The sequence below is a fragment of the Pelecanus crispus genome, chromosome Z, assembly GCF_030463565.1.
Source record: "Pelecanus crispus isolate bPelCri1 chromosome Z, bPelCri1.pri, whole genome shotgun sequence".
Taxonomy (NCBI): domain Eukaryota; kingdom Metazoa; phylum Chordata; class Aves; order Pelecaniformes; family Pelecanidae; genus Pelecanus; species Pelecanus crispus.
This window is the reverse complement of record NC_134676.1, coordinates 73,122,624-73,136,698: the sequence shown is the minus strand read 5'-3', so window position 1 is coordinate 73,136,698 and position 14,075 is coordinate 73,122,624. Positions and strand designations below refer to the sequence as shown.

The 14,075-nt window shown below is 41.6% G+C and overlaps 1 protein-coding gene across 1 annotated transcript in view; it reads right to left on the bottom strand.

Annotated features, from left to right (window-relative positions):
• The window catches only part of MOB3B (MOB kinase activator 3B), a 40,242-nt gene that overhangs the window by 17,917 nt on the left and 8,250 nt on the right, over nt 1–14,075 (bottom strand). The window lies entirely within an intron of this gene.

Here is a 14,075-nt window from a genome sequence, read left to right as displayed (position 1 = left end):
TTGCCCTGAATCATGTGCTGCCTCTTACACATTCCGAGCATCCAGAAGTCAAGGTTTCTTCAAAGAATCTCTGATTTCTGTCATTCACACACCGACATGCTCAAATCATTAATAATTTCTGAGATTTTAAAAGCTACTCCAAGCTCTTTTTCCTTTGAGACCATCAAAGCTAAATGTAAGCATTCAGAGAGCTTTGCAAACAACTCAAAATACAGATGATGTTCAAAACCAACTGAAATACAAATTGGAAGCTTTGTGGCTGTCTCTCTTGGGAAAACCATGTTAGTAACAAGGCAGTGTGTGGAGTTCAAATGTGGTACACAGATGGAAAGTTTAATAGGTATCTTTAAGTGCCATTAGATGATTTTACAGCTTGTCCCTGGCCAACACGGGGAAGTGGGCCATTAAAGATGCCGTGCTAAGAAAGAACCATCTGCCAAAGCCAGCAGAGACTGGCTGGTTGAATTAGTGGTTGGAGTCTGCAGCTGCGAGTCCTCACGCGTATTTCTTTGTCTGTCTCAGTCACTAGGAATTAACAATAGAAAGTTTAAAAAGAGAAAGCAGTGTCCATTTTGCTCAGCAAAGGGTATTGGAAGTTCACATGGGAACACAAACTACTTGCCTTTTTGGGATCATATTCTGACAAATAGGTTATAAGTCAAAACTTCAGTCCCAGGGGAATGGGATTGGTGGTGGAAGTTCACAGCTTTGAATTCCTATCTGGGTGATTAAATCTAGACCAGATGAATGTAGGCATTATAGAGGAAAATGCTGGGGACACATAGCAGCCAAACAGAGACAAAATATAAACAAGAGAAAGATATTGTTCACTGGCATTTTATTCAAGAAGAAAATATTATGAAAATCAAAATACGGTTTTATATGAATTTTCATTATAATTACTGAAGGAAAAAAAAAAAGTCAAATTAATCTGTAACTAGCAAGCCTGATCTTTAATATCCTATACTTTTTGTAATCAGCCACACTACTGTGATGGCATGTGGTGGGTTGACCCTGGCTGGATGCCAAGTGCCCACCAAAGCTGCTCTATCATCCCCTTCTCAACCGGACAGAGGAGAGAAAATATAAGGAAAACCTTGTGGGTCGAGATAAGGACAGGGAGAGGTTACTCACCAATTACTGTCATGGGCAAAACAGACTCAACTTGGGGAAAATCAGTTTAATTTGTTACCAGTCAAATCATAGTAGGATAATGAGACCACAGCCCTGGCTTACACGAAAGCATACTTCAACCTCTTCAGAGATCTGCTTGGAAGAATCCCATGGGATACAATCTTGGAGAGAAGAGGGGTCCAGTAGGGCTAGCTGATAATCAAGGATCACCTCCTCTGAGCTCAGGAAAGGTCTGTCCTGACAAGTAGGAAATCAAGCAAATTGCAGAAGGCCTGCATGGATGAGCAAGTTGCTCCTAACTCGAGTTGAATCTGGCAAGGTATGTGAGCAGCAACAATAAAGGATTTTACAAGTACATAAACAGCAAAAGGAAAACTAGGGTGTGGTGGTACATCTTCCCCCTGCCCGTTTTTTTTTTCTGTCCTGTTTTTCCCCTTTACTTCGTCTACTTTACAATCTCAGGAATTCGCAGGCCGCAGCTTTTGCATAGAGAGTTGGTCAGTTAAGCACCCCTTAATTGTACCAGAAACTCCTACATGGCTGGAGCAGAAAGCCACCCTGTCCTTATCAAGAGTCATATTATGGCTAACGAGGGGAACGAGAACAAACAGCTATCCCGGACAGCCTTGAAACAGGGTGGTATCATCGCTGCTGGAATTCCAGCAACAAGCCGACCCAAATTGTGGCTCGGATGGAAATTTACTGGTGATTAAAGTCAATCATCTCACAATCCTATAAACAGCAGTCCTAAGTGAGGCCCTTTGAGATCTCCTGGACCACCACGGGCAGCATCAGCATCTCCCTCTGATCGAAATGTCTCTCAGAGTCAGTGAAAACTAGCAGACTCCGAAAGTCTGCTGCCACCAGAACTCCATTGCGGACAATGGAGCCTGGGCTGCTGACATTCTTCACTCCTTGAGGCTCTACTCTCGCCTGTTGAGAAATGCCAAGACATCAGACCTGAGTATTTCACTAAACTCGAGGGGAATTTTTAACAGGTATACTATTCTCATATATGCATTCATATTGGTGAGTGTGCATGTGTGAATCAATTTAAGTAGTCTGTAATGTATGATTTAATTTTAAAGGGAGTTTTATACTGCTGTATTATTCTTACAGCATTACTCTCATAAACCGTTGACCAAGTCTGAGACTAAGAGTGGGACCAGCCGCACCTCGGCTCCTCTCTGAGAAGGAGTTTAGAAAGCAAGGGGGTCTAGTCTGAACCTTGTGACTCAATGGGAGGGTCTCCCTTCCCCCACCCCCCCTTTTTTGCCTTGATTCCATATATACACAATGCTTTTATGAATCATCTTAACTTGTTGTGATTTAATTCTCTTTTATGTGCTTCTGTGTAGTAATAGAGTGAACCTTGCCATCTTTGAATCTGTAACTAAGTCACTGTTTGATCAATTTTGTCTAATCACTTTATTAATCATTGATGATTGAGTGCTATTAAAAATACTATAATCAAATTCTGCAATTCGCTATAAGTAAATTCTAACTTTTACTAAATCAAACTGTGTAAAGTCACTCATTCATAGTGAATCGACATAATCAGCAGGATTCACAAACCTGCATTCGTGACATAGGGAAAATGTGGGTCTGCTGCTGAATGGGGCATGGAAACTGATGACAAATGATACAGAAAAGGACAAGGTATTCAATGCCTTCTTGGACTCAGCCTTTACTACTAACATTGGCCTTCAAAATCCAAGGCCCCTGAGAGCAGAGGGAAAGTATGGAAAAAAGAACTACCCTCAGTGGAGGAGGGCTAGGTTAGGAAAAAGTTAAACAAACTGGACATGCGTAAGTCCATGTAGGGGATGCACCCACAAGTGCCACGGCAACTGTCTGTCACTGCAAGGCCACTCCTGATTACCTTTGAAAGGTCATGGTGATTTGGGGATGTTCTTGGAAACTGGAAGAAAGCAAACATCACTCCTATCTTCAAGACGGGCAAGTGGGAAGATGTGGGGAACTCCAGGCGAGTCAGCCTCACCACAGTCCCTGGGAAGGTGTTGGGAGAAAAGCCTCCTGGAGGGCATTTCCAAATACATGAAGGACAAGAAGCTGATTAGGAGTAGTCAGCATGGATTTACATGGGGAAATCTCACTTGTCCAACCTGATGACCTTTACAATGCGGTCACTAGCTAGGCAGCTAATGGGGAGAGCAGCTGATGTTCTTTACCTTGACTCTGGTGAAGCCACTGTATCCCGTAACGTCATCATAGACAAGCTGACAAAGTACAGGTTAGATAAGTAGACAATAATGTAGATTGAAAACGGGATGAACTACTGGGCCCAGAGGGTTCTTACCAGTGGCACGAAGTCCACTTGGTGACAAGTCACTAGCTGTGTACCTCAGGGTACAGGGGCCACTACTGTTCAGTGTTTTCTTTAATGATCTGGATGCTGGGTCTGAGTGCACCCTCAGGAAGTTTGCAGATGATACAAAGCTGGGAGGAGTGGCTGATACACCAGATGGGTGTGCGCTGTTCAGAGAAACCTCTACAGGCTGGAAAAATAGGCAGAGAGGAATCTCATTAAGTTCAACAAGGGTAAATACGCAGTCCTGCCCCCAGGGAGGAACAACCCAAGCACCAGCACACTCTGGGGGCTGAGTGGCTGGAAAGCAGCTTTGCTGAGAAGGACCTTTGGGTTCTGGCAGAACAAGCTGACCATGAGCCAGCAATACACCCATACAGCAAAAAAGGCCAACAGTATCTTGGGCTGCATTGGGAAGATTATTGGCAGCAGGTCAAAAGAGATGATCCTTCCCTCTATTCAGCCCTGGTGAGGCCACACCTGGAGCACTGGGTCCAGGTCTGGGCTTCCTAGTAGAAGACAGGCATGGACTTAACTGAACTGAGTCCAACGCAGGGCCACAAAGATGATGAAGGGACTGGAACATCTCTCATATGAGGAGAGGCTGAGAGGTGGGACTCTTCACTCTGGAGAGGAGAAGACTCAAGGGATCTTATCTATGTGCATAAATAACTGATGGAAGGAAATGAAGATGAGGGGGCAGACTCTTCTCTGTGGTGCTCACTGACAGGACAAGAGGCAATGGGCACAAATTAAAAGACATGAAATACCATCTGACCACACTCTATATAGCACTGCTTTGAGCAGGGAGGTTGGATAAGGTGATCTCAAAAGGTCTCTTCCAGCCTAAATTATTCTGTGATTCTGTAATTCTGTCCAGTACAGCTCCAAGTGCCAGGATCAGGGCCAGAGTGCTCACTGTCTTACCATGTCTTACTCCACCTTTACACTGGAGCCACTAGGGAACTATTTAAACATGACCACATTAGGAGATGAGGAGGCTTGTTGCCATCTGCCAATCAGGAGTTGTACTGGAGTTGCACTGTGCAACTCCCATGTGGAGCTGTACTCCAACAGGTGTGAGTACTTTGACAGAGAAACTTATGGTACCAGTTGTAGACCAAGCAGTACTGAATTGATACTCATCTTGACAGGTTCAGAGAGCAATTCCTTCCCCAAGAGCAGGAGAGGAATGCATGTACACTTCCACTTCAGACCAACAGCATAGCCTGGAGACTGGGAACAAATTCAGGGGTGCAGATAACTTAGGTTTTTGTGTACCTCAGTGAAGGTAAAATATGACTCTGACACTGGACAGTTTTTTTTCTCATTGCTGGAAGAAGAGTGAAAATTAGTTATCACTGGAAAACTTTGTAAATGTCTATTTAGTAGTCCAAGGCCAGAAATTTAGCAGTGACAGTTTACATTATCAGAATATGTAACATGTAGTAAGACTGAAAAGGAGTTGCTCAATTTGAAAATCTAAGACTCCAAAAGCCAAACTGTTAGAAAAAATGGGGACTTTGAATTCTCTGAAAGAAGAGTGCTTTAACAAGACCTCTAACTGCACGTGTAGCCTCCATAGCTATACATCCCCAAGATGATGAAAGGCAGGTACAGTTCATTAGCTGTTGCTATTTCAGGTGAGCTTTTGTGGGTTTGACTGCAGGATAAAGCAAGAGATGAAATAGCTTTCAAAGGTGGCTACAATTTTTTGCAGGACCTCTGCAGCTGCCTGACACAGAACTCTTTGCCAAAAGAGAAATCCAGTTTTGTTGTCCTATACTACACCCCCACTAAACTGGGTTTGGTGCACTACAATGGTACTGGTGTATGTCTGAGGATCCCCACCAGTTGGAGGAATTTTTCTAGACCTTTAGGACAGCTTTGGCTAAGCAGTGAATACAGACTGCAGTTGGTGGAAAGAACTGGGCTTTTTTATCTATTTCTCTATTTTGGCCTACACATTCTGAACTACTTCCAATGACAGAAATCATTAGCTTAATGCTCCCGGTTATGCTATATAGAATCAGTCTGCCTTAGAAAGGTTTTATAAAAGATTTAGATTTTAGATTCAGAAAGCTCACTGGCAGTCAATGACATTGTCAGAGCCTGACTCTGTTTCCTCCGTATTTACAAAACCCAGTCTGATGATAAAAAATGTCAGGGGAAATTGCAATACCAACAAAACAAGATTCTGATACAACAAACTTAACTTTTGTAAATTAGCCCTGTAAAAACTCACATAAAGAAAAACCTGCTCAAAAAATCAAGGAAGGTGTCATTGTCACCAGCATTTACTCTGAGAATGGAAAGATTTTTAAATTGTATTTAAATGAACCACTAAGACATATTTCAAATGGAATGAAAAGAAGTTTTGCATGCATTAACAGCTGAGCCCCCCCATAATAGGAGACATGCTAGGATAAGCTTGGGCAGATGACAGGAGAGATAACAAGGAAATCCTTCATTTTAGCTGAAGGCTACATTCCATGCGACAATTTTTTCATCTTGAATATTTACATCATCGCTTGCTTTACTGTAAAGCTTCTCAGCTCATGAACAAGGAGCTGCAGCTTCAAAATGAAGCCCTCAGTGTCCTGCAGCCCAGTTGTCTGCAGGAGGCATGGACTATGCAAAACTGAAACTTTATCACCATCCCAGTGGCACATGTCCACATGAGTAAATAAGACCAATTTCTTTGTGTTAACAAGCTTCAGTTGTGGGTTTTTTTCCTCTGTTTTGCTGCTGTTGGTTTCTCAGAAGGCAATTAAATTACTATACATTTTTTATAGTTTATTGACACCTGTTGCTGTGCCTTGGGACAGTTACAAATGTTTGTGGTCTCTGCAGCAAAAATATATACTGTTAGTTAACCGGTAATCAACTAGCTCAAGTTACAACACGAATACTAAAACGAGCACTGATTTTTATTCAAAAATTTTGGGTCTGGATGTGACGGCTACTGTGACATAAAGAGTTTTTAAAACATGCCTGTCCAAAGACAATTTATACAGTATTTAAAGGAACAGCAGGTGTAAATGAAAGGCAAAATGGGCATAAAGTTTTAGATCCCTTATTTTCACTTCAAAGGAGAACAGAAGAATGTATCTTCAGCCTAAACCTTCCAACTGCTCTTTTCTTCACCACGAAAATTTGTAGGCACAAATTCTCAATGCAGCCTGAAGCAGTAGAAAACTGAAATGAGCAGAACAGGGAGTCACCATGAAGATAAAACAGTGGGAATGCCATTTGTGAGATCCTCATTCTTGCCAGAATCCCCCAGATAAAAGGATGTTCTGAAACCTCAGAGACAATCTCTACCACGTGGATTGCTGGAAGCTGGGAAATAGCACCTTCCCCTTTTCTTACACTCTTCTCCCATGGACATCCTCTATTGGGCTGGATGGATCCATGCTTTGAACTTTACAGACTCTCTTCTTCAAATCATGTGCTCAAAAGCCATGGATCTGGAACCAAATATTCAAAAGACTGTAATCTTGTAGGTCCTCAGTAAACAAACACCTAAGCAAAACCTTTCCCTGTCTGATCTGCAATTTTAATTCCTCCAGAAACTCTGTCAAGCATTCTCCTGGAGGGCTAGAAGTGCATGGGACTGGAGTTTTTCTAAAGCCTTCCAGTTTTCAAGTCCTTTACTCTAAATGCATACAAGAAGCTAGGGGTTTAGGAACAGATCAAGAGTACTCTTGGAATCACTGACACTACCTGTTTCTGGATCAACCAACCAACCACTGTATAATCCAAGAAAAATCACTTCTACTCCGAATTTCCTATCTGAATAGCTACTCATACATTATGTAGACTACTTTGATCACCTGAGCTTTAGTCTCTTATTTGACAAGTGAAATAGTAAACTCACCTTGCTTTATAGGGCTCCTCAACAACTAGATCTTTAAAAAATATACCAAAACCAAGCCCTAAAACTCTAAGAGAAAGGCAGTCATGGTATGCAACTAATTTTAAAACACATAAATTCTAAACAGATACATTGTTTTAATGCCTAAATATTCACTGGCACTTTTCTAAAAGGTCTCATGTCATCCAGCATGTGGTTTGGAAGTGTCTCTGTTGCTGAGTATTAAAGCTTCAAGCTTTAGGGATCTGTCTATTAGAGGGCTGAGTTTCTTTCTAAGGCTGATTAGAGCTGATGCTGTACAAACAACAATTACTATTATTTCACCATGTTCATGTTGACAGTATACATTTATTGGTAAACTGAAATGTTTCTCAGTTCAGCTGAGCATCCACTTCTTAAAAGAAAAGTTACTTCTTTCCATACCAAGATGAGAGTTTTGTCTTTCAAAAACAAGCTGTTCATTGTCCTCCCTTTCCTGTTCCAACTATTAACAGAATTTGATTATTCCCTTCTTGATCATGGAAAGCCAAGAAATGGGCTTAAGCTGCGCCAGGGGAGGTTTAGGTTGGATATTAGGAAAAATTTCTTTACGGAAAGGGTGGTCAAGAATTGGAACAGGCTGCCCAGAGAGGTGGTAGAGTCACCATCCCTGGAAGTGTTCAAAAAACGTGTAGATGTGGCACTTCAGGACATGGTTTAGTCTAGTCTACCCTTGATTGGTTTAGTGTGGATTTGGTAGTGTAGGTTAATGGTTGGACTGGATGATCTTAAAGGTCTTTTCCAACCTAAATGATTCTATGATTCTATGATCTCTGATTCCAGATGTCTTGGCAACTTTCCTTTTGTTTCTCATGAGTCCAAGTGCCACTGATTCATGTTATAAGACGGAAAGACAAGTTTCCACTGTATATTTTCAAGCATATGAAAGGGCACAGCCCCTGTGGTGTTCCTCAGACATGTGACTCACTGTGAGATGGAAAGAAGAAAAAAATCCTCTGTGTCGGCACCGTCAGTAAAGCCTGTTTCACTCTGTACTGTGTTGCTGAGATGCTCTGAGCATTTGTCAGGTCTTTTCTAATCTTTGACTTTGCTGTAAGTGGATTTTTTTGCTTACTTATATGAAACAGTCACCCACGAGGCACCATGGCCTGCATTTACCCCCTATTCCAAGGATTCTAAGCATGGCTCAAACAATTTTCCAAGTAAAGCAAAACTTTTCAAAAGGGAGACTCATGAAACACTACAGAGATCTGTGTTTTAGGAAATTCCTATATCCATTTGCATGTGGAGGCACCAAGTTCTGTGGTGCTTCATATGCTGGAGAACGTCTTGTGTCAGTCTTCAGGGAAAATGGAACAATTTAGACCTTAGCTTTGTGGTTTCCTCTACTTGAAAACAATTCTTGGAGGTTAAATGTGTAACCACAAGACTTTGGGTCTTGTACAAACAGTGTCAAACGCCGAAAATTATTTGATATTTCCACAGTCCAAGTTTTGCGCCACACTGCCCGTTATACTCAAAGAATTTTTACTGTAAAAGTTGTTCACCCCTGTGACACAGAGCTTACAACTCAGCCTGAGAATGACTGTCAGGCTGCAGAGCCTTTCTCTGGGGACCCTGTCGTCAATGTGAGTTACAGCATAACAACAGTTGTCTGGCATCTCACAGCACACTGCTTAGGCACATGGAAGCTACATTAACCATCAATGGAGAAGAAAGGAAGCTCGTTGCTTTAATTAAGACAGCTTATGCAGTTCTGCCCACATGGCTGGTAGAAGGTAAGAGTGAGGATAACTATTTCACATTATTTCTGTGACTCATCAGATATCTTTACAAGAGAAGTGCTTGTCCTGTCACAGCTACATGGGTAAGATTGGCCTTCATCTTTTGGCTTCAAATGCCAAAAGGCACATGCAGGATGCACATTTTGTTTCCTGTTCCACCACAAGCAGTTCTTGGACTGCATTGGCTGATGGGTTCCAGTCAAAACTGCCCAGCTTACGGGGAAAAAAAGACAAACAACTATGCCAGCAGCTACATATGTTAAGAGGAGAATGAAAGAGAACATCAATGAAATTCCAGCTTCTGTTGTATATCTGTGCAATTCCAACATTCAAATAGTAAGTAGATTTTTGCAGGGGTAACAGTGCTGCATAGAGGTACCTTGAGGGCAGATGGGAGAGTTGATGGAGTTCTACAGTGGCTAAAAACCATGAACATGTAAAGTTATAGACGTCATGTGTACAGCTACAGGACAGTTGTTTTAGGAGCAAGGAAGCAAGTCACATAGAAAGACAAGTTTGCATGCACTGGACTGAAAAACACAGCTCACAATTATCAAGGAAAAAAACCCTTTCACTCACCACCTACAGGCATGCCTTGTGTTGGTCACATTTATAGAAGTGTTTACATTGCAGCTGTGGAAGGCCAGCAGCCAGTACTTAAGGACTTCTGCTTAGATTTCTCCAAGACATTAGCAAAGGTATATGAAAGCATTTTATCCTTGCTTGGATAGACCAACAGAAGCACAGAAAGGAACAACCTACCAAAGCTTTTAATTTTTGTTTTAGTTTTCCTGAAGTCAGGCGGTCCTCCAGCATGTAACAGTTGGCAGTGTTAGAATCAGAGCACACATACACTCTATTGAAGCATGGAGCGTAAGCTGACAAGTATCCATTTTTGTTCTGTTGTTCTAGTGTTTTCAGTTTCTATCACTCAGTGTGGATCTGTACACACACAAATACACTTCAAAAACTTCTGTGCCCCTTACTTTTTGAAGTTAACATGGATATTGCAGAAAACATGTTTTGGGAGTATTACAGCACAACTGACTAGTATGAATGGTTCTACACTCAAAACCCATTTTTGAAAGGAAAACAATTATCCATTTAAAAATACCTTGCTCATTACAGAAACATAAAATGAAGAAACATGTTTTACAGCAGTATCGCTAACTAATATTTGTGTACGCTCCCAAACCATTTAATGGAGTATTTCTTGCTTTACCGTTGTTGGATGCTAGCTGGCATCAGCAGCACATGCCTGGTTTAACTACATAGAAAGCAATGAGGTATATTACATGATGGCGAGACAAGGTAAAGTAAGGTCCATTCTTGTTATACATGTTCTGTTCAAAGATCCTGATGAACCTCAGTACACAAGGATCAGTAAAAACAAGAAGGATGTTTTATATTACCACTAAGTATGACTACTAAGCAAAATAACTGTATTGACTTGAACATAGAGGAATTCTGATAACTGGCATTCATACTGATTCATATCATACTAGATTCACATCTGTGTAATGAAACAGGGTTCGATCCATTAATTTTAAGATCACTAAATGTGAACTGGTTGAATTACGATGTCTGATAATTAATTAGAAAGTTGCACATAAACCCAAAGTTTTTGCAGGTATTCGCCAGTGTCAAAAAAAAAAAAAAAGTTAAGATCATATGATTTAAGGGTCAACTTTAGACTCAATCCCCACCTTATTAAATATCTCCATTTCTTTCTGCTAACCCAATGCTAGGCTTGCTTCAGCTGAACAGAGACCACCAACTGTGAATCCTGTGTGGCAATGGTAGCTTGGTAGCTATGACAAAAGATACCAGCAAACTCTTCTCCATTACTGAGCCAATGACGATTTGAACCTGCTTTCAAACGTAATTCAGCTTTTCCTGAATGTAGAAAATAATCAAGCTTAAATGTGTTCCATTTTAATGAATAGCTGAGTGACTCTAATGCAGTCTTGTGGAACAGAAACCACAAGCCTTGGTCCCTTCTGCTGAGGACAAAGGGACAGTGAATAAGCAGGAGGTTTGAGCATACTGTAGAAAAGTTGTTCTAACAAAACGAACATTGTCCTTAATGGTGCAAAGACTGGCCTCTGCTTTTTTCTTTTCCTCTACCTTCTAAGAAACCTTATATGTTTGTGTTTAGGGTTGTATCAATTCCCATTTTTCAAAAAAAAATGAGACTGTTGTCCTTCCTACTTTATGCCTGTTATCTGTTAAGTCCCCAGGCCTCTCATCACCCTTAAGAATCAGTACAGTAGAAGAAATACAGCTATCTTCTTCAAGATCACATCAGAGTCAAGATTTCAAGTTGTTTTCTTCAAGGTACTGAATAGCTAAGGCACCAACTATCAACAATCCCCTGCGTGAGGGACTACAGAAATGGTGAACCCAATGACCACAAAGTTAAAGGGGAGCCACTCTGAGACTCTGAAATAAACTCCCTTCAGAATCACCATCATCGTCCCCAGCTTTCACTTTTTTGGTGTGGCCTTTTCCAGTGTAAACACATGCAAACACACTCATGAAGAAAAGATAAACCATAAGATGCAGCCATGTAGACAAAGGTTAGTCAGGTCATGTGCAGCACTACCAGTGAGTGTTCAGCTGAAGACGGTTGCCAAACTAATCCGGTGCAGAAAATCCAATTCTAGCAGGAGCCATGCTAAATAGCTTTTCCCTGGGAATAATTTTAATTCCCATAATCTCTTGCTGACTTTTGTTTCTCCAAGCATGTAAACTCCTCAAGACAGAGAACTTCTGCATAACTAGGCAAGAAATGTACTAGAAAATGTTGTCTTTGATGGTGAGCACACAAGTGCCTTAGTCACACTTACAAATAATACTGGTAAGAAAGTTTGATGGTTTTCTCTGCAGCATTATCACGATGAACACTGTGCTTACAAATGTTTCAGATTATCTGAATATGTCATTCTTGCTTTTATGTTAAAGAGTCATAGAACTATAGAATCATTTATGTTGGAAAAGACACTTAAGGTCATCAAGTCCAATCGTAAACCTAAAACTGCCAAGTCCACCACTAAACCACATCCCTAAGTGCCACATCTACATGTCTTTTGAATACCTCCAGGGATGGGGACTCAACCACTCTGTTGGGCAGCCTGGTCCAGTGCTTGACAACCTTTCCGTGAAGAAATTTTTCCTAATTTCCAACCTAAACCTCCCCTGGCGCAGCTTGAGCCCATTTCCTCTCGTCCTATCGCTAACTACTTGGGAGAAGAGACCAACACCCACCTCACTACAACCTCTTTTGAGCTAGTTGTAGAGAGTGATTAAGGTCTCCCCCTCAGCCTCCTTTTCTCCAGGCTAAACGACCCCAGTTCCCTCAGCCACTCCTCATAAGGCCTGTGCTCCAGACCCTTCACAAGCTTCATTGCCCTTCTCTGGGCATGCTCCAGCACCTCAATGTCTTTCATGTACTGAGGGGCCCAAAACTGGACACAGTATTCAAGGTACGGCCTCACCAGTGCTGAGTACAGCAGTGTGATCACTTCTCTAGTCCTGCTGGCTACACTGTTTTGATCCAGAGGCTCACACATGGCTTTTATCAACACAAGGGGTTTTTAACCATGTATTTTTGAAGTACGTATTTGACCTTCCTCCAAAAAATGTCCATAAAAGACATGAGGACCTAATTTAAGAGAAACTAATGCATTTTCCCCTGTTAAGGTTTCTAATTTTGTCCTATTTACATACTCTGTGTGAATCTATAAGGCCAAAATTGTATTTGAAAGAATGTGGCCAAACTTGAAGGCAGTATTAGTGCATATAGCTCTGGCTGAAGCGAAGACCTTGCCCTTGCTTTAGGCTTTCCAAAAGTTCCTTTAGAACCACACTACTATAGCACTCTGTTCCACAGTAAAGTTAAACTGCAATTGTACTTTAAACAGGACTAATTTTTTTTTATTTTCATATCTCTATGACCACACTTTATTCTGATGATTGTTACCATACATTTGGGGCAGGTGAAGACCCCACTGACATATGTCTCTTCCATTGGCTAGATTCTGCATAAAAAGTGCTCCAAAAGTACCACTGTTGTCCTCAAAAGATTGACCTTAAGGATGAAAATACATTGTGGGAGTAGGGACTACCGTGAATTTTCTACAATACTTCTGAGCTTAAATAACAACTTAAATTTGGCAAAATAAACATAGACAAAAAGTAGGCACTAAGAAAGCTGATACTTGTGAATCTTATTTCATTTGGGTTCCAAAAATTGAACCAGCCAAAGTCATTATGATCTGTAATTGATACTCCTACACATATTCTGCTTTGCAGCATATCAAAGTCTGTTTTACAAGGTTTCAAATAGAATCATAGAATCATTTAGGTTGGAAAAGACCTTTAAGATCATCCAGTCCAACCATTAACCTACACTATCAAGTCTACTCTAAGCCAGTCAAGGGTAGACTAGACTAAACCATGTCCCAAAGTGCCACATCTACCTGTTTTTTGAACGCTTCCAGGGATGGTGACTCCACCACCTCTCTGGGCAGCCTGGTCCAATGCTTGACTACCCTTTCCGTAAAGAAATTTTTCCTAATTTCCAACCTAAACCTCCCCTGGCGCAGCTTCAGCCCATTTCTTCTCGTCCTATCGCCAACTACTTGGGAGAAGAGACCAACACCCACCTCACTACAACCTCCTTTCAGGTGGTTGTAGAGAGCGATAAGGTCTCCCCTCAGCCTCCTGTTCTCCAGGCTAAACAACCCCAGTTCCCTCAGCCGCTCCTCATAAGGCCTGTGCTCCAGACCCTTCACCAGCCTTGTTGCCCTTCTCTGAACACGCTCCAGCACCTCAATGTCTTTCTTGTATTGAGGGGCCCAAAACTGGACACAGTATTCCAGGTGCAGCCTCACCAGTGCTGAGTACAGGGGGACAATCACCTCCCTGCTCCTGCTGGCCACACTATTCC